Source organism: Prunus persica, chromosome G6 (assembly GCF_000346465.2).
Source record: "Prunus persica cultivar Lovell chromosome G6, Prunus_persica_NCBIv2, whole genome shotgun sequence".
Lineage (NCBI taxonomy): Eukaryota > Viridiplantae > Streptophyta > Magnoliopsida > Rosales > Rosaceae > Prunus > Prunus persica.
In genome coordinates, this window is record NC_034014.1 from 14,466,264 (window position 1) to 14,491,295 (window position 25,032).

A 25,032-nucleotide genomic window follows, 5' to 3' on the forward strand; every position below is an offset into this window, starting at 1 on the left:
GACATGACCTACATTATATATGCCTTGTGAAGGCTAGTTTTGATATGCATGCCTCGTGGAAGAGACTATTAATGCAAAATGTCGAGGGGGATGTGCTTAAGCCCATAAGGGAGTCACCTAGGGAGGTAACCCAACTTCTGTGATTGGAGATCCCATGAAGGAAGTTCAATGTGGTAGAAACAATCCATACTGCGTGACTCATATAGCACTCATAAAACTATGGAGATATCCTTGAGATATTCTTCTGCTCATCCCTAAGGCAAAAGTGCTATTTTATGTGACGTTAGGAAGGGATTTATCCCTGAATGAGTTTCGAGGCGGGCAAACTCCCGCAGGGTGCAGGTCACATGTACTCTTGGAGAACTCACCTAAGTGAGAGACGTCGTGAGGCCGCGACTGTGAGAATTGGGCTATTCTCTAGTAACTCTCATGAGAATCAAGATTAGCGCATGACCATAAATAGCGCTACCCCGCATCCAAGTCTCAACTAATACTATGTGTGGGATATGTTGAAGTTTGGTCAAAGGTGCCGAGTTCAATACTGTGTACACTCAGGTTCCTCAAATGGAGACTATCATCACTAAGTGAAGGTTCAAGCCCGGAAGGCACCTACACCTATTACATAGTATTATATTGCCCATATATATTATATATTTTTCACTGTTTTTTTGTTACGGTAAAATTTTGAAAACCTTGTGGGGGATTGTTGGAATTTTAAAAGGTTTTAAAAATTTAACCGTTTTATTTATTTAATTATCTTGGCTGTTTTATTTTATTTATTGTGGGGGTTCTAAATATTTAATATTCAGATTTTATTTCTGGTTGGTGAAAGCCTTAATTTTTTGGTTGGTGAACTTTTATGGTTGGTGAAGGTTACATGTTTTTGGATGCCTATAAAAGGTCACTCCTCCTTCACATTTGAAATACACACAATAATACACAATATACTATCAGAATATCACATACACATTCTAATTCTCTCCTTGTCTACTTTTACATATATTCTCTACTTTATATTATTATTATTTTGGGCAATGGTTATGTGACTTGGATACCTATATCTGTCTGTGAACGTGCTCATAGCGGATCTTGAGTTTGTGTACAAGGGGTCGTATCTTGGAGTCTTGTAGACCGTCAGTACCTGCACGTAGGTAGGCTACAAAGGCTTTAAGACAGCGTCTTTGACGTGCTTCACCGTACCAAACTCACCTTCTTACTTATTATTTATTTTCCTTTTACTTACCTATTATTTTGTTTTCTTCAATTTTATTATACCTTCAAAGCCTTCCAATTTGTTTATATGTTATTTATAATATAAATGTTTTGTATTTGGCTTTACGGAAAGAGGAAAACTATTATTTTTTATAACATTTCTTTTGCCGTAGACAACCCCATAACAAAAGCTTCATACTCCGGCACATTATTTGTGCATGGAAAATCTAGTTTGAATGAGAGGGTCGTAACTTGCCCTTCAGGGTTAATAAGTACTATGCATGCTCCTCAGCCATTGGTTGTAGAGGAACCATCAAAGTAGAAGGTCCATGGTTCCTCCTCCGTAGCAGTGACAACTACTTCCAGGAGCTCTCCCAACACTTCTTCGGACAGAGTGGACCCTTCTGCTTCAGGGAATAGGGCTAACATGTCGATCATGGCTTGCCCCTTGATAGCTTTCAGGGTTATACACATGATCTCAAACTCAGATAGTTGTAGCAACCAAAGTGCAAGGCATCATGACAACACTGGTCTTGTGAGTAAAAACCTCACAGGATCAGATTTTACTATGAGCTGTAGCTTGTGTAGCATAAACAAGGGCGAGCCATAAGAGTTCCGTCTTCGAGTACCTTGTCTCAGCTCCTCTTAATTGTCTACTCACATAATAAATAGAGCTCTCCTCCTCGTCATTACCATCTTGGGCAAGCAAAGCCCCAACCGTAGCGTTTGTTGTAGCCAAATAAAGCTTGAGTAGAAATCCCAGGATGGGTGCCTTTATTATAGGCAGCTTGGCGATCAATTGTTGCAATTGCTGGTAAGCTTCTTGGCATTCTTTGCTCCATACAGATGGTTTGCCCTTCTTGAAGGAGTGAAAACACTCATCATGGCAGAGGCCCGGGATAAAGGGTCGAATGTACGACAGTCTTCCCATGAAACTCTTCAACTCCTTTGGGTTCCTAGGCAGTGCAAGAGAATTTATGGTTTTGGTTTTCTCAGGGTCCACAACTATGCCGCGTTGGTGCACCTGAAACCCGAGAAACTTGCCAGATGAAACTTCGAATGCGCACTTCTTCGGGTTCATCTTCAACCCATACAACCGACACCATTCCAACACCTTCCTCAGAACCTCTTGATGGCTTCCTCTATTTTTTGACTTCACCATAAGGCCGTCCACATAGTCTTCCACTTCTTTTCCTATCATATCATGGAACACCGCTGTCATGGCCCTTTGGTAGGTAGCACCGGCATTCTTGAGACCGAATGGCATGATTGTATAATAGAAATTCCTATATGGTGTTTGAAAGGCTGTCTTCTCGGCATCCTTTGGTGACATCTTTATTTGGTTATAGCCACTAAATCCATCCATGAATGACAGCAAGCCTTGCCCCGAGGTCGAATCGATCAAGATATCCATATTGGGCAGTGGGAATTCATCCTTTGGGGGTTGAGATCTCAATAGTTCGTGCATATCCTAATCACACCGGTCTTTTTCTTCACAGAAACAATATTTGCTAGCCACGTTGGGTGCTTGATTGGTTTGATGAACCCAACAGCTAATAGCTTCTCAATTTCCACTTTGATTTGCTTTTCGATTTCAGGATGAAAATTCCTTCTTGGCTGCACAACAGGTTTTGTACCATGCTCAATATTCAAAGTGTGACTTACTAAGTTTGGATTTAGGCCGGGCATTTCTTTGTAGCTCCAAGTGAACACATCTCAGAATTCCTTTAACAAAGATACCAAAGCTTCTTTCTCTTCGCTTGTGAAGTGAATGTTGATGGAGATGGGCCTTTGGACAGAGGGGTCATCACTCAAATTGATTGTTTCCAGCTACTCAGCTACTGCCGTTGAGCCATCTTGCATATGCCTAGGCGCCATCATAGGCTCTTGGAAAGCGTAAGGCATGGGTTATTTCTCTTTAGGGCTTTTATGGTTGCCTACTTGCATTACTTCTTCTTCATACTCGGGGCTTTCCTATAGAACAGGGATGAGGCCCCAAAACTATCATAAGCGGTACACCGTAACGCTACTTTCGAACATTGAGGTTGATCGTAAGCATGGTTATTGACCTCCAGGTGCCTTTTTCTTTCTCGATCCATAATGGTTATGAGTTCCTCATTGCTCAGATCACGAATTTCAGTCCATGAAGGTAGGTAGGTCCCAAAATCCTTGGATGGGTTGCTTCTAGCACCTATGCATTTGGTGTAGAATTCCGCCTCGGAGTAATGGGCTTCGTTTTTGTTGAACGGTGCCTGATTTCCTAGTTTGCGAAGTCGCCTCAGCCCAATCCTTCCCTTCATTGCCTTCCGAATAAAGTGTGGTAAGCCACATCCACATCTACTACATAAAACTTAGTAAGTGACAGGATTAGCCTTACCTTCAAGTTTACTTGCATGTGACCGATTGTAACCTCACTCTTATTCCCTAAACCACTAATGCTTGTTTGAGATTGCACAATCTTGGATAGTGGAATACAAGTTGCTGTAAGAGCTCGTATCTACCAAAGCTCTCCTTATATGTACATCATTAATCTGCCCCTCCAAGTAGAACGACCTCCTATGATCCGGATATGGGACCTCCATGTCTTCGTCCGTGAAAACAATAACATTATCGTTTTCTAAGATCGACCTTTGTGGTTGAGCGGCGAAGCAATGGGGGTTGGATTCTGTAAAGATGTTCATGAGAGCTACAACAGCTGCTTCCCTTACTTGAGGCCCAAAGCCAAATTGGTCAAAGAGTGACTTGAATTGTGGGTTCCTTCGGAGGACTTGTGAAGTTGTGGGCCCTTGCTTCACACCTAGGTAATGCTCCATTATAGTTGCTTCAGCTTCTGTAAGAGTGTGGAATGTTACAGCAGCTTTTCCTATTGCCCGAACGAGGCTCCTAAGCATTGTTCTTCCAGCATGTCCAACATGAACACTTCATTGTCTGCACAGCCATCCCATCCGTCAGTGAGTGGCCATGGCATGTTGTAACTGGAAGGTTTTGAATATTTACACTAGTAAGCTTTCTCCATGTTTTCGCAAGGTTCCCAAATAGCCTTTGGTGGCTTTGGGTCGTTCTTCCGTGGGTGACATAATTCATTATTGTCAAGCAAATCATCGGAGCATGTGATAACAACGGCTATCTCCTTCCCCATTCGTTTTGGCAAGGGGTCTTCATCAATGGCTTGTTTCCTAGAGGGAAGCTCAAGAACTCCATGTATTTTAGCATGTAAGATCCTCTTTAGAGTCTGGCAAGCAGTGGTTGGATGCCCCATGAACTGGTGATAACGACAGTACCTAGGATCATTCTTCTTTTCTCTGGTGGGAACTTTGTAGGGTCTGAAAGGCTTGATTGCACCATCAGCAATCATCGTATCAAGGATGGCGTGGAATTCTTCATCTTTGCATGGTAATGGCGGATATGTCTCCCTATCCTTCCGTTTACGTGAGTTGTAATCACTGGATGGCTTGTCATCTATAGCTAGCGTTTGGTGTGCTTCCTTCTTCTCACTCCTCCAAGTCCTCTGTCCTGTTACTTTGACAGACATACTTGTCTTCCTTACTGCTTCCAACAGTCGAGAAAATTGACCGATACCAATATTTTGCAAATAAACTTTATAATCCGCCATGATGTTGCTGATGCAAATCTCGACAAGTGCCTCTTCATCCTTTTCATCATAGCAATCCAGGGCCAAGTCCCGGAACCTGCGTACAAAGTCCATAGGATCTTCCTCATGTTTTTGGTGAGTGTTGTTGAGTTGAATCGTAGTAACTCTTTCTTCATGCTGAAAGTATTTCTTATAGAACCTGCTTGCCAAATCCTCCGAAGAGCGAACAGAGCCTGGTGCCAATGTTGTGTACCACGTATAAGCCCAATCGGTAATGCTTTTTGAAAACTCTCTGAGTCGGAGATTATAATCACCAGCGTATGGTCCCAAAGCATCAATGAAACAATTAACATGCTCCTTTAGGCTTCCTTTCCTTCCATCGAAGAGGAAAAATCTTGGTGCCTCATAGCTTTTAGGATATGGCTGCTGGAGTAAGCTCGCTGGATATGGCGGCTGAGAAATATACTTCCAATCTTCTTGGCTTCGACTATGCTTATTTTCCAGCATGGCAACGACATCCTCCTGGGTAACAAAATATGGTCCCATTTGTTCAGACCCCTTTCCAACAGCAGCAGACTCCTCTTGTGGGTGTCTGTCATTTTCTTTGTTTGGCTTAGAGACAGAACTTTTCAGTTCTTTGATGATGTCCATCATCTCCCTCTAGGCTTCCCCCATAGCTTGGATAGCTGTAATGAGGTCTGTAAGGATGAAAGCTCCCTCACTTGCACGTTCTTGCTCTCTAGAAGAGGCATTTTGCATTGATTCAGAATCACTATGGTCGAGCCTATCTTGGGAAGCCATGGTATTTCTTCTGGTCTTCTTCTTTGGAGGCATTAGTGAAAATGGCAACCTGTTCCCCAGTGAAGTCGCCAATTTATGTAGGGGTCTTTTTGTTCCAGCAGCCTGACGAATGGGCTTGGGCTGCTATAAGAGGAAGACAAACAAAATTCCCCTAGTGTCTGGGTTCAAGAACCAGGCTCCCAAAAGAGTTTTGAAAAGTTTGCTAAAACTTTAGAAAACCCTTTTTGGTTCTTTTCACCAATAACCAAATGGACGTAACAAATTGATAAGTGACTTGGCTTGAGGAGCTTGTGGCATGGAAGCTAAGCTTTTACAAGTTTAGCAATTTGAGAGAGAGAAAAGCATGAACTTCTTACAGAGAGAAAAGGTTCAAAAATGGGGGAAAGGCAAATTAGAAAGGTTTCTATCTCAGGAAGGGAGAGAATATTGGAAGCAGAAGATAGGGTGTCTTGAGTAAATTTCCAGTCGCTTGACAAAGCTTGGCCACGCTCTGGATCATGGTTTTTGCTAGGTAGAGGAAGCTCCCTTTTATAGGTACTTAGAAACCTAATTCTATCAATCCTCCATTCCCACTTTTCCTTTGCTTCTTTCCATTCACTCCTTTTTCGTGAAACTTCTTTAACCAAAGCTCATGGGTCACAAGCCTTTTGGGGTTCCAAGGTTTTTGTGTGGCTGGACCTCCCTCATGGGGGTGAGGCGCCACCTGCTTTCTTCCTTGATTTTCAAAATAGAGCTTACAGAGGAAAAATAGAATGGGTAGAGTCGTTTGTCCAATGGGTACTCCTCCTTCACATATGGATTTCCTTTGGTTCTTGCAATGGCTTCTCATTGACTATTATTGTGTTTTGACAAGGGTGGAATACGATGCTAGGTTTTTACAAGGCGCTGGGCTGGGCTTTGTTTACAGTATTGGGTTATTGGTACTCTATTTCCAACGTCCAATGGGTTTTCGTCAAGTTGCTGGAAGTAGTCCATTTGCATTATTTTTGGCATTTTACTGATGTGGGTTTGTCTAAGTGTTGCAGCAGACTATTAGATGTTCTCCTAGAGCATTGGATCACTTTTTTCCCTCTCTCATGCTAACCTATGTGTTTGGGCCCGAGGAATGGGCTTAAGTTTTAGTGCTCCCAAGTGGCCTAAAACTTTCATTCCTCGAACCCTCAATGGGCCCTTTTGCGTGGCAAGCGTGCACGTTTGCTTGGCGTGACATGTGGCTCATGGCTCGCACAGGTGCGTCTTGCAAATTCTTTTATGTCCTAATTGGGCTCCTTTTGCGATCCATTATATGTGCCGGGCTAAGATCAATCCTAAGCCCAACCCTTGGATTTTTGGGTCTCAACACCCCCTTTCTGCTGATGTTGATTGAGATTTTTATTTTGTTTTGCTTTTATGTCTGAAGCTGTAACAATGTGACTTTCGTTGAGGCTGGCTGACACTAATTCAATATTTGAATAAAAGCTTGAATTACTTGTGGTTTAAAAGTGTGTCTAGAATTTGTAATTTGAAGTGTTTATGATGATCATTTGGTCCAGATTTAAGCTTCTAATGGTAGTTTAATAAGTATTCTTCTTGGGAGAATCCAAGAATTTTGTGTGCATTTGAGGCTTGGTTTAGTTGAATTCATGTTTGTTTTGGTTTGGTTCTTATACATATGCATGTTCTAGATTCAAGTTTGTGGGTAGTTCATTTGTTTTTCCTTTTTACCAGGCAATGCTAGTTTAGAGGCTGCTATAGATTGGATATCGTTGATCATGAGAAAGACATCGACATTGATGAGATGCCGTTGGTATGATTGTTATCGTACTTGGTTGTGCATCTTTATTACATTGCACTCAGATTTCCATTGCTACAAGGAACATGTCAAATTGGTGGTGTTCGGTTTTTAAAGCATGAGACAGATAACAAAAAATAATTTCCAGTGGGATTTCATAGAGGATTTACTCTCAACTGGTCAACTACTCACAGGTAAAAGTGGACATTAGCACTGGATCTCCAGAACCATTCTATCACATAGAGGGGATGAAAATAAAAGCACAGAAGTTAAGGTTACTTTCTCATCATCCTTATGGTTACATTAAATGCACTTGTGCACACACAAGTTCTCTTAAATTGCTTGATGTTTGAAGTTCATTTGTGGCTTCATATTGAAGTTCAGTAAACAAGCTTGGAATAGTTTTTTTTTTTTTTTTTTTTTTTCCTTTTGTTTTCCTTCTCTTTAGTGTTTATGGCCTTGAATGAAGTTCTGTTTAATGTTTGGCACATCTCCAATTGCAGGCTTGAATTACTCTTTGGGTGGGACATCATGAAATTACAGGTATAACTTCTTTGAAGTATTGCCTTTTCTTCTTTTTGTCTTGCGGGGATTGCTTTTATTTTTTTTCCTTCTCTATCTTAATAAATTGTGCTAGACTCGAAGAGTAATGTCCCATCATCTCTTTGCTAATTTACTGATTGCTTACACCTTGTGTTTTTTTTTTTATCCCACAGGTCCTTATGCGTTTGAATTATTCTTCAGTTTTTTTGAACGTCAATGATGGTCTTTCTGTTGTGCGGAAGCGTCAACCAACTGTGAGTGAAAAATAAACAACTACTGGCAGGAGGAAAAATTGAACAAAAAATTACAACAAGAAGAACACCAAGATTTATACTAGTTCGGCAATTGCCTACATCCAGTTTGGAGACGACGGAGTATTCCACTATAATCAATGGGGATATACAATAGTGTTTACCACTCAATTTCCCAAAGACCCAAATACACCCAACCTCACACACTCACAAAGGAAGAGAAAACAATGATACAAAGCAAAGAACAACTAGAGAGAATTTGTTTCTCTCTTTGGCAAAATGCCTTTCTTGCTATTTTTCTCTTCTACTCAACACTCGGTTGGATCTTGGTTGGATGCTTCAAATGAAACCATTTGCTTCCAATTTATAGCCAAAGGAAGTGGCTTCTCAAAGAAGCCAAAGGTTAGTGGCTTTTCAAAGAAGTCAAAGGAAGTGCCTCTTCAAAGAAGCCAAAGGAAGTGGCTTTTCAAAGAAGCCAAAGGTTAGGCAAGTCAACAATAGCCTACCACCATTTGTGAAAGCCAATTAATGCATTCACATTGCAACTTGTCAATATCCATCACTTTTGACTATTGGTTTGAGGCAATAATCAACAATCTCCACCTTGGCTCAAACCCTCGAAGTAGAACTCCCAATAGTCGTCTCCCAATCCCCTATGGGGCAATCAACAAATTTTACAAATGCCAATTAAGTCTAAGCAGTGCTTAAACTTGAGCAACGAAACTGGCTTTGTCAACATATCCGCAGGATTGTCAGCAGTCCCAATCTTCTGAAGAAGAATATCTCCCTCTTCAATAACGGGAAGTGCATATGCCACAATATCAGTAAACCGAGCAGGCTTTCGAATTTCCCTTCTCGATCTTCTGGTTGCAATAGAATCTTGTTGCTGTGGAGGCTCTTGGGTAGGTGCCTCCTCTTCATCATCGTTGTCCTCATCATCATAATCAACTGTAGGACTAGTGTCTGTAGTATCAGACCTTACTGGAACAACTGGAGTTTTCAGTAACTCCACCTGCTTTGAACTACTCATGGTCTTAGTTGCTTCAATTTCACCTTCATGCTTATTCTGATTTACCATAGCAGCCTCATCAAAAGTCACATCTCTGCTTACAACAAATTTCTTCTCATCTGGACACCAAAGTCGGTATCCCTTCACGCCAGTGCTAAATCCCATAAATAGAGCTTTCTTTGCTCTTGGATCTAACTTGCTTTCCCTGACATGATAGTAAGCAGGACAACCAAATATGAGTAAATACTTGTAATCAGTACAAGGTTTACCAGACCATACCTCCATGGGCGTTTTGCCCTCATTCGCAGCAGCAGGCAACCGATTAATGAGATGGCTTGCATAAGTAATCGCCTCAGCCCAAAACGCCTTGCCTAAACCAGCATTAGACAACATACGCCGAACTTTCTCAAGCAAAGTACGGTTCATGCGCTCTGCCACCCCATTCTGTTGCGGTGTCTCCCTAACCGTGAAGTGCCTCACAATACCCTCATCTTGACAAACTTTCAAGAAAGGATCAGACTTATATTCACCACCATTGTCTGATCTGAGAGTCTTGATCTTTCGACCGCTTTGCGTTTCAATCATCTTTTTCCACTTCAGGAATATCTTCAAGACTTCATCTTTACGCTTCATGGTGTACACTCATATTCTTCTAGAGAAGTCATCAACAAAGGAGACAAAATAATGGCTACCTCCCCAAGATGCATTCTTGGAAGGTCCCCAAACATCAGTGTGAACATAATCTAGAATGCCCTTAGTGTGGTGAATAGCAGTGCCAAATTTCACTCTAGTTTGCTTACCCAGCACACAATGTTCACAGAATTCCAATTTGCATGCCTTCGCACCTTTCAATAAGCCTTGCTTCACCAATCCTTGCAACGCTTTTTCACCAGCATGCCCAAGACGCATATGCCATAACCTTGTGGTGTCTGTGCGTCAGCAGCTTCGGTGACAGCTGCTCCACCAATAACTGTACTCCCCTGTAAGAAATACAAGTTATTTCGTCTTGTACCTTTCATCACCACTAGTGCCCCGTACACAGCTTTAAGAACTCCACCCTCCATGGTGATCTTGAGACCCTTGGATTCCAAAGCGCCCAATGAGATGAGATTCTTCTTCATATCCGGTACATACCGGACATCACTCAATTCTCTGACTGTTCCATCATGTATCTTCAAACAGATTTTGCCTATCCCTTGTGTTTTGCAGGCATTATTATTGCCCATCAAAACAACTCCATCATCCAGTTCCTCGAAGCTAGAAAACCATTCTCGAATGGGACACATATGATAGGTGCAACCTGAATCCAAAATCCACTCAGTTGAGTGACCATCAGCAGATGAACTAGCCAAAGCAAACTCGAAATCAACATCTCCAGATTTTGCAACATTTGCTTCAGAACCGGCTTTCTCCTTCTCTTTGTTCTTCAATTTGGGGCAGTCTTTCTTCCAATGACCCTTTTGGCGACAAAAGGCACATTCATCTTTAGCAGGAAACTTCCCTCGTGACTTTGAACGAGATTTTCCCCGCTTCCCAGATTTTCTTTCCTCTATTCGACCCCTTGCAACGAGTGCCTCGGTTTGTGAATTTTGAGTCTTCTGTTCCTTTTTACGACACTCATGATTCACCAATGCCGCAGACACCTCATCCAGTTTCACCTCAGATTTTCCATACAACAAAGTAGTTGTCAAATGATCATAATCATTAGGCAATGAATTTAACAAACATAGTGCCTTATCCTCGTCAGGAATTATCACATCAAGATTTGCTAAATCAGCCAGTATTTTATTATAATCATTGAGGTGTTCATGCATAGAAATACCTAAACGATATTGAAATCGGAAAAGTCGTTTCTTCAAGAAGAGCCGATTTTCTGCGCTCTTGGTCATATACTTCTCCTCCAATTTCATCCATAACTTCTTAGCAGAAGTTTCCTTCATATACGGGTATTTCAACTCTTTATCAAGGAATGATCGAATAGCGGCACAAGCATGGAGATTAATTCGCGTCCACTGCTTGTCACCAATATCTTCGGGTTTATCCTCCAGAACCATATCTAGCTCTTGTTGATACAACACATCCATAACTTCACATTGCCACATACCAAAATTATTAGAGCCATTGAATTTATCAACCTCTAACCTTGTAGTGGCAATTGGATGTCTATTGGATGTAGGTGCCGACGACGACGATGCCGACTCCTTCTCCTTCAAAACTTCGTCTTTTTCTCCAGCCATCAAATCTGCCTGGTACTATTCACGGACTGTAGCAGAGCACTATTCACGGGTACTGTTCACAGTACTGTAGCACCAGCAAATTTTTCGCTCCTACGAGACCCCAGTCGAAAACTGGAGCTCTGATACCACTTGTTGTGCGGAAGCGTCAACCAACTGTGAGTGAAAAATAAACAACTACTGGCAGGAGGAAAAATTGAACAAAAAATTACAACAAGAAGAACACCAAGATTTATACTGGTTCGGCAATTGCCTACATCCAGTTTGGAGACGACGGAGTATTCCACTATAATCAATGGGGATATACAATAGTGTTTACCACTCAATTTCCCAAAGACCCAAATACACCCAACCTCACACACTCACAAAGGAAGAGAAAACAATGATACAAAGCAAAGAACAACTAGAGAGAATTTGTTTCTCTCTTTGGCAAAATGCCTTTCTTGCTATTTTTCTCTTCTACTCAACACTCGGTTGGATCTTGGTTGGATGCTTCAAATGAAACCATTTGCTTCCAATTTATAGCCAAAGGAAGTGGCTTCTCAAAGAAGCCAAAGGTTAGTGGCTTTTCAAAGAAGTCAAAGGAAGTGCCTCTTCAAAGAAGCCAAAGGAAGTGGCTTTTCAAAGAAGCCAAAGGTTAGGCAAGTCAACAATAGCCTACCACCATTTGTGAAAGCCAATTAATGCATTCACATTGCAACTTGTCAATATCCATCACTTTTGACTATTGGTTTGAGGCAATAATCAACACTTTCACTTGAGAGCAAAACTTGCTGGTCTTGACAACTTTCAGCCATATGTATTGCTCGTCTTCTCTTGATGAACACGTGAAGGTAATAGTTTGTCCAAGTATATTGTTGTGATTTATAACTTTTTCTTTTGTAGGTTTTCTGTGGTCCTTTTATGTGAGTCGTATATTTGTTTTTCGAAAATTTGTTACCTTCTCTTTTCACCATCATTTTATTTATATTTTTTCCCTATCGCAGGTTCTCTATGGTCTTTTTTTGATAGTTTTTCTATGGAAATATAGTCCAATTGTAAAATTTCTCTTTCACCTAATTTCATTTGTTTATAATCTTAGTTTTTTTTTCTTTTTTTCTTTTTTTCTTTCTGTCATTTTGATTTATTTACAGGGATGATGGAAGAGACTTCAATTGTGCATCATTTGTATGTTTGGATGAGAGGTAGGCTTGGATTAGGAGAACGTAGGTCTTGTTAGGAAAAGATTGTACTACTTAATTACCATGTATCAGTTGAATATTTATATTTAATTGGTAGGAAGTATGTTTGTTGTAGAATGAAGATTAGTTAATTATGTAATAACTATTGAATCTTCAAGTTTTATGAAAGAAACAATTTTTGAGTGTGTATATCCATTAATAAAGCATTATGGTTGGTTTTCTAATTAAAATCGTTGTATAGCATCATAGGCAACCAAAAGGAACTAAAATGTAATAGCTTGGGAACTTATTAGACAATGGTTTTTATAATAAACCGTCATCTTTACATATAATTAATGACGGTTTTTATAAACAACCGTTGTCTTTACAAACAATCCACGACGGTTTTTGTAAACAAACCATCATCTTTATTCCTATAATTAACGATCTTTACCTCTAAACAACGACGATTTTTGTAAACAAACCATCGTCTTTACATCTAATAGACGGCGGTTCTTTTAAAAACCGTAGTTTTTACATGTAATAGATGACGGTTAATTACATTCGTAGTTTGACATTCAAAAAGATGGCGGTCGATTTAATGACTATTTGAAAAAGAAAAAAACGACGGTGTTTTCCCGTCGTCTATTTCAAATTTTGTAGTAGTGAACATGAAAATAATTAAGGGTTTTTTTTTTTCTCCCATATTCCCATTTTTCATATAATTTTGGGGGTCCAATAATGACATATATAAGATCACTCGTCTGTGGGGGTCTTTGTTCTCCCGGCAGCTGTAAATGGGCTGGGCTGCCAGAAAAGGGAAATCACTGAAATTGCCCCCTGTGCTTGAGTTCGAAAATTAAGCCCCAAAAGCACTTCGAAAGGGCAGCAAAACCTTAGGAAGTGTTCTGGTTACCTTCACCAATGAAAATGAGGGCTGCTTACAGGTGTTTTGTGCTTGCTTTCAGATAAGATTTTGGCTTAGCATGAAGAGCTTGTGGCATGGGAGCAGGGTCAGCATGAGTTGAGCACCAAAGAGGAAAATAAGGCTTCTTAAGGAGAAATGTGAGTGTTTAAAATGAGGGAAACCAGATTTGCAGGGTGATCTTGGCTGAAAGGAGGTAAAAGATGAACATCGCTTCTTCCGGCAGCTTGACAGATTCTGAAAATAATCTGTCAAGCAAAGCAGAACGAAGAGGAAGGGTGAATAAGGTTACTAGATTTTGCTAGTAAGAGAGGAAGCTTGCTCTCTCAGCCTGGGTTGGTTTTTGCTAGGTGGAGGGGACCTCCTTTTATAGCTGCGGGAAACTATCCTTTCCCAAGAAACCCTAATGGTTTCTTCCCAATCTTGGCAAGCCTTTCCATCCTTTTTCCTCTCCTCTCTTGACTTTCCTATCTGGGTGAGATTTCCCCTTATCTATTTGCACAAAATCAGGAGTTTTGGAGCTCAAGACCCCTTTTCCCGCGGCTGCTTCAGTAGGAAGCTCCACTCTTGGCTACTTTTCTTCTTCTTTCCCTTCTCCTTCTTGGGCCAGCACTGATAAGGGAAAACAACTAGGTGTATATGCTGGTTTGAAAGGGTACTCCTCTTCCTGACAACTTACATGCTAATATCCCTTGGTCTCTCTGGTGTTTTGTTTTGGAACTTGATCCATTCCCATGTGCTGGCACTTTCCAGCAGCTCTGTTCAGTGATCCTGCAGACCTCTTCTACGTGGCTTCTATTTTTCTAGCAAAGGGCTGAGGCTTTTGTGGCTTATTTTTGTATGGGCTAAGGTACTTCATTAAATAAGTGGGCTATTTAAACATTGGGCTTTTGGTTGGGCTATCCTTTGACTGGGCTAATTTTGGTTGGGTTATTTTGGTTGAGTTATTTTCCCCTTTTTGCTCACCCATATGTTTGGGCCTAAGAAATGGGCTTGGGTCCCGAGGCTCCCAAGCAACCCGGGCATTTTGAGTGGCTTGGGCCCACTTAGGCTTGTAGTGTGTCTGGGTGTGAAACAACGATTTCATGCTTGGCATGGCATGTCGCTTAGCGTGCTTTAATTTTTTTTTATCATCCTTGATGTTTAATTTTGGCATGGGCTCGTAGAGCTAACATGGTGAATTAGCATGGCGCATGAATTTCAATTCGCATGTGGCAAGTTTTCGAGTACCTCTTTTTTATGCCGTTTCTTAATAAAATGGCGTTTTGGGCTGGTAATTTATTTGGGCCCAATCATGAATTTTTTGGGTCTCAACATCGTGAAATCACTCAGCACACCCACAATACAAGTGTTCACCAAACTATCATGCTGAGTGGTTAATTGAGCAGTTTGGTAAGTTCCGGCTATAAGTGATAAAAACTCAATTAAACGTCAAATATCAAATACCTAGTGAATCTATATGCAATAATGCCAATTAAAAAACTATAATCCATAAGAAAACCTACTTTTCACAGGGATACGACATATACAAAAGCCAAGCAATGTTCCAAAATGAAGGTACCATTGTAATTATGGCCCGAAGATATCGTTTAGCTAATAGACGAATCCTCTATCGTCCAGCAACTGTGGTATTAGACAAGCCATTTACTGATAGAATTTGCAACTCCCTTCTACTTATACTTATATCAGACACAATAACATTTCTTATTGTGATGAATGCTGGCCTTGTAGGTAATGGCAATGAAATTGTTTCAGTGGTCAACATAGATACGACGTCAGACATGGAGGGCCGATCAGCTGCATTTTCTTCCACGCATAACAGACCAACTTGGAAGCATCTTAACAATTGATCTTCAGTACATGAATCCTTTAGTGTTGGATCCATTAGCTCTAGCCCCCTGCCTTCTTTCCATAACTCCCATGCCTGAAAAAATATAGCACTCATTTAATTAAGTTGTTGAAAGATTCATGATATATATGTTCACAACTCAAAAAAGAAAATGTTAATCGTAAATTTGATTTGTAAGACATACATATCCTACTATATTGAGCACGTGATCAGCAATGTAGAAGCTACTATTTCTCCTACCACTAATGATTTCAAGCATTAACACCCCGAAACTATAGACGTCAGATTTTATCGAAAAAATCCCCTCCATAGCGTACTCGGGAGACATGTAACCACTGTATCATATAAAAACCAAATATATTTAGTATATGTTTGTAAGTACAGGTTTAGCAATGTCAAAGTGGTGAAAGGCATAATAATTTATAATGTATGATCTACTTACTATGTTCCAACAATCCTATTGGTACTTGCTTCAAGTTCATTATGTGTAAAAATTCTCGCCAAACCAAAATCAGAAATTTTGGGCTTCATATATTCATCAAGTAGTATGTTACTAGCTTTTAAATCTCTGTGAATTACTCTCATTCTTGAGTATTTATGCAAGTAAAGCAGTCCTTGAGCGATTCCTTCAATTATGTTGAACCGCTTCGTCCAATCTAGTAGCGTCGCTCTGGTTGAATCTGTCCAAATATATACATGAAAATAGCTGGAAATGTCAGATTATTCGAATAGAAGAAATCAAGTAACTAAGATTAAAGTGATCGAGAATCTTAATTGCCGACCGAATAAAAAATAGTCCAAACTTTTGTTTGGCATGTAGGCATAGATTAACATCCTCTCTTCCCCATGAATGCAGAAGCCAAAAAGCTGAACGAGGTTTGTATGTTGGAGTTCAGATATGAGTATCAATTCATTCTTAAACTCCGAAGTTCCTTGCCCTGAACATCTTGAAAGCCTCTTCACAGCAATTTCTCGCCCCGTCACAAGTTTGCCCTTCATTAATAATCCATAATATAGCACCAACTAATCAGGTTTATATTTTTCAGTTATTAATACAAAGACACTCATTTTTATTTAAAACCTTAATTACCTTATAAACAGGTCCAAAGCCCCCCTGTCCGAGCTTGTTTTCTTCCGAGAAGTTGGTTGTGGCAGCCACGACAGATGCGTAGCGAAATACTGTCAAATTATTTCCCAGCTTTCCATCATTTTGAAGCCCGTTGACATCGCCAGTGGATCTATCAGATTCCATCCATTCAAGCAATTCATTCTCAACCATCGGGTTGGTCTCCCCTGTTTAGATTAATGTTTAAAGAGTCTACTTGAAAATTAAAATTTACTATTTCCAAAGCCTTCATAGATGTTTAAAGAGTCTACCTGAAAATAGTTTCCTCCTTAGTAGATAGCTCGAGATGCAAAGCACCATTACCAATAGAGCAGAGCCAATAGCCGTGCCAATCCATATCCACTTATGTGCTGCACATAGTAACACAAATGTGAAGAGATAATTCTTCAATATTCATTGTAGACATGTATATATATACTTATGTAAATGTGCCTGAAATTTATTCTCGTTACACTTGCCCTTCACGGGTGAAGAGCACATCTGCAAGTGAGCCGTTGCTCATGTACTCATACACCAAAAGCTTTTTAGCTCCGTCAAGGCAATACCCAAGTAAATAGACTAGATTCTTGTGATGGGTTTTCCCAATAACTCTGATCTCAGTCTGAAATTCTGTTTCTCCTTCAGCTGCAACTTTCTCTAGTCTTTTGCAATGTTTTGAAAGGCGAGGCGTAGATGCGAGGCGTTTTAGTCACCTTATGTGAGGCGTAAGCCTTGAAACAGTGAGGCGTAAGCCTTTCGAATATTAATTTATTTTAATAAGAAAAATTTATAAATAATACAACACAATTAAATTGTACTACTAATTATTAACAATCTTTTAAATATAAAATCAAATATAAGTACTAATTGTCATTTAGGCATAATAATCAATCCCAAAACATAAAATATTTATTCATACCAAAAGGAGAGTTCTTGAAATTGATGGGGATTATTGGATAAGGGTAGAAATTAGGGTTGTACTATATAATATATATATATATGTCCATGTGTTAAAATATTAATTTAGAAAGAAAAAAACAAGGGTTAGAATCGAATCTGCAATTGATATATACAATACATAGCATGTATTATTAACTTAATATATTAATTTATAATATATATTAATTTCATTAGAAAAAAGAAAAGAAACAACATTGAACGTGCGTTTTATTTGAAAACACTGGTCTTTTGACAGCAACTGGCTTTTGGCTACCCAAAATCAGCCCTTTATAAACTGTTGACGAGGCTCCGCTACCAAGCTCTTCCTTGAAATTATTAGTCATCTTTTCTAACTCTCATTCAATTCACAGCGCTCATTCTTATATATGCCCAGACATTGTGTTTCCACAACACAATCACGGAAATCAACAACAAAATGGATCAAAGCAGTAAATGAAAGACCAATAATGAGGATGTCAGTTCTACCTTTTTTCTTGCTTCCTGGTTGAACAATTCTAGGATCTGTACCTCGTTTTGTAGGTACACCTACCTTGATGAGAGCTCTGAGTGAAGTTCCATTGACTCTTCTACCATATCTCAAAGGAAGCCTTTGCTTTCTGCAGTTTGTACCGTCAAAAAACACAGCTTCACAGTCACAATCCTCCAGACAGCCTTGTATGCAATCGTCTTTGTTGGATAATCTCAAACTCATGTACGAATCATCTTCCCATGTGCTTTCCAGCTCTTCCATGGTGTAAGTGAAATTCTCAGTCCTGTTTATGCATGCATCCGCAACAAAATTTCTCTCGCACCCGGATGTCTGATTTCCCTGGTTGACAGATTTGAATCTCGGAAGACATTTACAGTCAGGCTCTAGATCAATTAAGACACAATAGCTATTCAATCCGCATAGGCCTTTAGGAACACACTTATCCTCGGAAGACTCCCACTCAACTGACCAAATTGCATTCTTTTTCAAATCATGTGAATACAAACGAAATATCCCACCTACATCAATTCTCATAAGATAAAGTTTTCCTTCATCAGTAGGAAGACCTCCATCTGTTATATTTCGAATATTCGTACCATTCCTGTTAAGCAAGTAGAGATGGCCATCAGCACCAAAATTAAGTGTCACATTCTCTCCCTGGCCAACAGTGAGAGATGAATAAAAAGCATAAACACTGGTGTCCGGGGTATCTACAGGGTACTGAACAAGGTTTCCATCATTTTGCATTTTGAGACGGAAAATCCCCGTTGAGTGATCAGCTTCTGAATTCGCAGAGAAAAGTTCGTTTCCTGATAAAAGGCGTTGACCAGGCAAAAGGGTGTCGGTTGGATGATGAAAGCTCTGCCATACTATTTCCCGACCAGAGTTGTACAGCACGAAATTACCGGAATCGAGCATGGAAGCATAAGAAGAAGAGCCAGAAGATTTTACCAAGTAATTTTGGCCTTCTGCTGTTGGCAAGGCAAGGCCGTCACCTGTGAAGAGCAAGGTGGCATTGTTGGAGACTGGTGGATCATCTCGATTCGCAGTCCACACGACTGTCTTTTGGGGAATTCCAGCAAGAAATATCCCAACAGCATAGCCATTGCCTTGCCTGTAAAATCCAAAGGCATATAGACCAGAACGTGACAGCCATGTGGTGTTGGTGGTTGGTGTTAAAGAAGAGCCTCGGCTTATATTTGACTGCATCTGTTGTGCTTCAGCAGCAACAAATGCCAAGGCAAGAAGAAGGCATGCCATGCAAGCCATCGAAAAATGATCTCACTGTGACTTTTCTTCCTCTTTGTTCTTTTTTTTTTTCCTTCTGCAGCACTCCAGAAAATTGGTTCCAATGCAGTATGAAGTTCTAATTCTGAATTTCTGTTTAATTTAAGGTGGATGGTGTAAATTAATTCGTACGTGTTTCTTCTCTCTCTGTGGTGTAAATGAATTCGTACCATAAGAAGATTCAAAGGAGAGATACAATAAGTCCCAGTCCGGTCGAAAGTGATGGAATATTTGCCATGCGTTGATGGAATACTTGACATCACTTACGTGTCCAAAAGATGCACCAAATTTTCCATTAAATTTTTTGTTCAAATTCTTTATTAACTTGACTTTGTAGACTTTTCCGAAGGAAAACTAGTTAAGTCATTTTCTTCAGGCGATGAATCAAACCCTTCAGGTGCAATTTTCTTCTTTGATTTTAGGATTTTTTACAGTTTTGCACCTTGAACTATTTGTATATTGTCAATTTAACTCCTTAACAAATTTTTCGCTAAATTAGGGACTCCAATTGTTTTAAAGAGCCAATTGAGGGCTTACCATCAATTTTTTCAAATTCTATCCAAATTTTCATCAAAATTAAGGGTAAATTCGTCATTTAAAAAATATAAAAATATAAAAATATAAACCTTACCTACCTAAGATTAAACATTTAAAATTTTAAAAAAAATTAGCATTTAAAATTTAAAGAAAAGAAATATTTAACATTTAAAATTAAAACAAAAAACAAAATTCTATCAACCTCGACCTCCCCCTTCCCTCCCCCATCCTTCCCCTTCCGTCTCCCCCCTCTTCCTCCCCCTTCCTTCCCCCACCCTCCACCTTTGATCTCTCTGTCCCCACCCTCCCCTTCCCCTGCCCCCAATACCAGACCCAGCCGCCCAAATCTCTCCACTCCACTCCCCAAATTCGGTGGCTTCTATCCAATTCTTGGAGAACCCAAAAACCGACGAGGTCTCAAGATTAGGCTAAACCCAGTTGCAAACGAGCCTTAGGCTTTGGATGATGGGTCTATGGAGGCTGCTGGGTTTGAAAATCAAGAAAAGCCAGCATCTTTCGCAAGCGACCCTAATGGGGGGAGATTTCGAGGCTAAATGAGTATCGGGTACGGGGATCCTCGAACTTGAAAAATCACCGACGGGTATGGGGAGGGCATGGTATTGGCGTCCCCATCCCCGAACCCGACCCGAAAATATATATGTTTATATTTAAATAAATAAATAAATAATTATAATATTTATGTTTCACCTAAGTTGAATTCCATTTCCTAATTCTTCCTAATTTTTTATGGAATTTCATATTGATGTGATTTTGAATAGTTTAGTTGAACTTTATAGTTAATTTGAATGTGTTGAATGATAATTTATTATGAAACTTAATGTTAAAATGTATGATAAATATTTTTTTATGCAAAAAAATCGGGGATTCGGGGCGGGTATGGGGGATAGTCCCCCGACGGGGACGGGGACGGAGATTCCCCGAAACCTAATAAACGGGGATGGGTTCGGGGACGGGGGCGGGGATGGAGAGCGGGGATAGGGATGGTATTGTCATACCCGGCCCTTACCCGACCCGTTGCCATCCCTAGTTACGAATAACAAATCAGTAGCAGCATGACCAGAATATAGACATGCCTCAACATTTATTCAAACAATCTAGACTAGGTGGTTTCCATACAATTCTTGTACAAGAAGAATGTTATAGTTTCTTCGCACCAGTTCAACTATTTTTTTTCCAAAATAAAAGGGAGCTAAAGAGGACCAATAAGAACAAATCCAATGTACTAAATTTATATTAACTAAGGTGGGGAACGTAAGAATGTGCCTTGCCTGTTGAGAAAAAGTACAATCATGAAAAGTTAGGAGAGACTTTCTGGATCAGTTTTACCAAGGGAAGATCCAGAATAGACTGATGATGAGCAAACGTGCCCGATTTTTAAGTTTTTTCAGAAAGAATGACGATGCAAAACCTAGATTTTATCATTTCAAGAGGAAACTTAAGTTTCCAAATATTATAGAAATAAGAGGCTAAGGGCACTGCATTCATGCTTGTTTACGAGACGAAGGAAAAGATAGAACATCTGTTACAAGGGCAAGAAATACAAGTATGAACACAACTCATAATTCATATAATGTAATGTACTCGCTGTGGTATAAGCACTACTACATTTTACACTTTGCGCGACGAAGTTAATTTCGTCGCGCAAAATAAATTGTGGTCGCACAAATTTCAGCGCCACAAAAACTTCGTCGCGCAGAATCCGTCGCGCAAAGATCGTGAAGAAAGACTTTGCGCGACGAAGTTTTTTCATTGGTCGCGCAAAGTAACTTTGCGCGACGAACGCAAAGTGACTTTGCGCGACGAAAAATATTGGTAGCGCAAAGTTTTGCGTGACGAAATACATTGTTCGCGCAAAGGTTTGCGCGACGAAAAACATTGGTCGCGCAACTGTTTGCGCGACGAAATACATTGGTCGTGCAAAGTCTTAAAAAAATTCCCGCGTCAAATTTTTGGTACCCGCCCAAATTTTTAGAGTTTTACGCGACAAATAGTAACGTCGCGCAAATATTTGCGCGACGAAATATTTTTTGTTTTAAATTTTTTTAATTTGAAATAAACTAATTTAATAGTTTGCGCTACGAAATATTTTTTCTTTAGTATGAATTTTTTCAAATTTTTACTTTTTAAATTTAATTTAATTGTGTGATTTCTTTTTAAAATTACTTTAATTTAAATTGATATTAATTTTTTCAAATTTTTACTTTTTAAATTTAATTTAATTGTAAGATTTTTCTTAATTACTTTAATTTAAATTGACATATTCAAAATAAAATTACATATGAAAAATAGTGATCAAATTATCCAATAAATATAAATATATATTCAAAATGTACATATAAATTAACAAAGTACAATAATAAAATCCTAATACAAGTGTATTGTGGTGGTAGTGGCGGAGGATATGTTTTGATAGCTTCCTAATCCTCAACTTTAGCCGTCAAAGTCTCGATGATTCCCTACAAAAAAACAAATATAGTCAAATAACAACAACAACAACAAAAAGAATGCACAATCTCCCCTAAAATTGTTATACCACAAATCCAACCCAAACTCCAATCTCTCCCCTTTACTCAACCCCAAACCCCCCACAAACTCAAAACTAACTCCAAAAACACATATTAATGAAAAAAATTTAAAATTTGGAGAGAATATACCTTTTGGCAAGATTGAGAGTGAGTGAGAATGAGAGGGAGAAGTGAGTGTGAGAGAATTAGAAAAGATAGTGATAGAGAGATGAGAGAGTGAGAGATAGTGAAAAGATAGATGAGAGAGTGAGTGAGAGTGAGAGATAGTGAAGATAGAGATGAGAGATTAAGTGAGAGGAGTTAGTGTGAGAGAAAGGGTGGGATTTGGGGAAAGGGAAAGAGAGAGGAGAGGTAAGAGTAGAGAAAGAAATTGAGAAAATGGTGGAGGAGTTATTTCAGTTTTAAAAATCGTATCACTTTGCGCGACGAAAATATGGTTGGTCGCGCAAAGTTTTGCGCGACGAAACATATTGGTCTCGCAAAGTTTTGCGCGACGAATAGAGGAATATTGGTCGCGCAAAGTCTAAAAAACTTTTTTTTAAAAAAAAAAAATTCCCGCATCCCATTTTTGGTACCCGCCAAAATTTTTAAATTTTTGCGCGACGAAAAATACTTATTGGTCGCGCAAAGTCTAAAACAATTATATATAAAAAATTCCCGCGTCCCATTTTTGGTACCCGTCCAAATTTTTGCGCGACGAAAAATATATATTGGTCGCTCAAAGTTTTGCGCGACGAAACATATTGGTCTCGCAAACTTTTGCGCGACGAATATAGGAGTATTGGTCGCGCAAAGTCTAAAAAAAATTATTTTTTTAAAAAAAAATTCCCGCATCCCATTTTTGGTACCCGCCAAAATTTTTAAATTTTTGCGCGACGAAAAATACATATTGGTCGCGCAAAGTCTAAAACAATTATATAAAAAAATTCCTGCGTCCCATTTTTGATACCCGCCCAAAATTTTTGCGCGACGAAAAATATTGGTCTCGCAAACTTTTGCGCCACGAATATAGGAGTATTGGTCGCGCAAAGTCTAAAAAAAATTATATTTTTTAAAAAAAATTCCCGCATCCCATTTTTGGTACCCGCCAAAATTTTTAAATTTTTGCGCGACGAAAAATACATATGTCGCGCAAAGTCTAAACAATTATATAAAAAAAATTCCTGCGTCCCATTTTTGATACCCGCCCAAAATTTTTGCGCGACGAAAAATATATATTGGTCGCGCAAAGTTTTGAGCGACAAAAAATATTGGTCGCGCAAAGTCTAAAGTTTTTTTTTTAATTTTAAAAACCCGCGTCCCATTTTTGGTACTCGCCCAAATTTTTTTAGTTTTGCACGATGAACTGTTGGTCGCGCAAACTTTTGAGAGACGAAAAATTGGTTCGTAGCACAATATTTATAAAAATAATTGTTATGAATAATAAAAAATAAAAAAATTTATTTTATGATTTAAAATATAATTAAGGTGAAAGCTACTTAATAAATGTATATACTATTCAATTTCTTAAGTGTTATACGTACAAAATAAATAAATTTAAAACTACTTAATAAATATATGTATATAAATATATATATATACACACACCATTCAACGATCCAACCATAAGACTTGTTTGTATATACTTCAAGATCGTATACCCCAAAAATCACAAAAAACAAACATTCAGAGATCTAGTAACGGGACAAAACTTTTCGATAGTTATAAATGAAAAATCACGATTTAACGGTTATTTTACCTCCGATTTTGATGATTTTTTTACAGCTACACTCCTTGACCCTATATGAATACAATGACTGAATTTGATCTTCAATTTAAAACATTTGCACTAGTGGATACCACAAAATCTTATGTTATATTTAACGAAAATATAAATAAACTCTTAATTGTTAGTGAATATATTGTTTTGATGGCATATGCATTCTACGAAACTAGTTTCAACGATCCAACCGTCAAACTTGTTTTTTTATACTTCGAGATCATATACGCCAAAAATCGGAAAAAAAAAATATTCATAGATCAAGTAACGGGACAAAACTTTTCGATAGTTATAAATGAAAAATCATGATTTAACGGTTATTTTAACTCCGATTTTGATGATTTTTTACAGCTACACTCCTTGACCCTATATGAATACAATGACTGAATTTGATCTTCAATTTAAAATATTTACACTAGTGATACCACAAATCTATGTTATATTTACGAAAATATAAATAAACTCTTAATTGTTAGTGAAAATATTGTTTTGATGGCATATGCATTCTACGAAACTAGTTTCAACGATCCAACCGTCAAACTTGTTTTTTTATACTTCGAGATCATATACGCCAAAAATCGGAAAAAAAAAATATTCATAGATCAAGTAATGGGACAAAACTTTTCGACGGTTATAAATGAAAAATCATGATTTAACGGTTATTTTAACTCCGATTTTGATGATTTTTTTACAGCTACACTCCTTGACCCTATATGAATACAATGACTGAATTTGATCTTCAATTTAAAATATTTACACTAGTGGATACCACAAAATCTTATGTTATATTTAACGAAAGTATAAATAAACTCTTAATTGTTAGTGAATATATTGTTTTGATGGCATATGCATTCTACGAAACTAATTTCAACGATCCAACCGTCAAACTTGTTTTTTTATACTTCGAGATCATATACGCCAAAAATCGGAAAAAATAAACATTCAAAGATCAAGCAACGGGACAAAACTTTTCGACGGTTATAAATGAAAAATCATGATTTAACGGTTATTTTAACTCCGAT

The 25,032-nt window shown here is 38.8% G+C and overlaps 1 pseudogene; it reads right to left on the reverse strand.

Annotated features, from left to right (window-relative positions):
* LOC18773956 lies at positions 14,991 to 19,338 on the reverse strand (annotated as a pseudogene).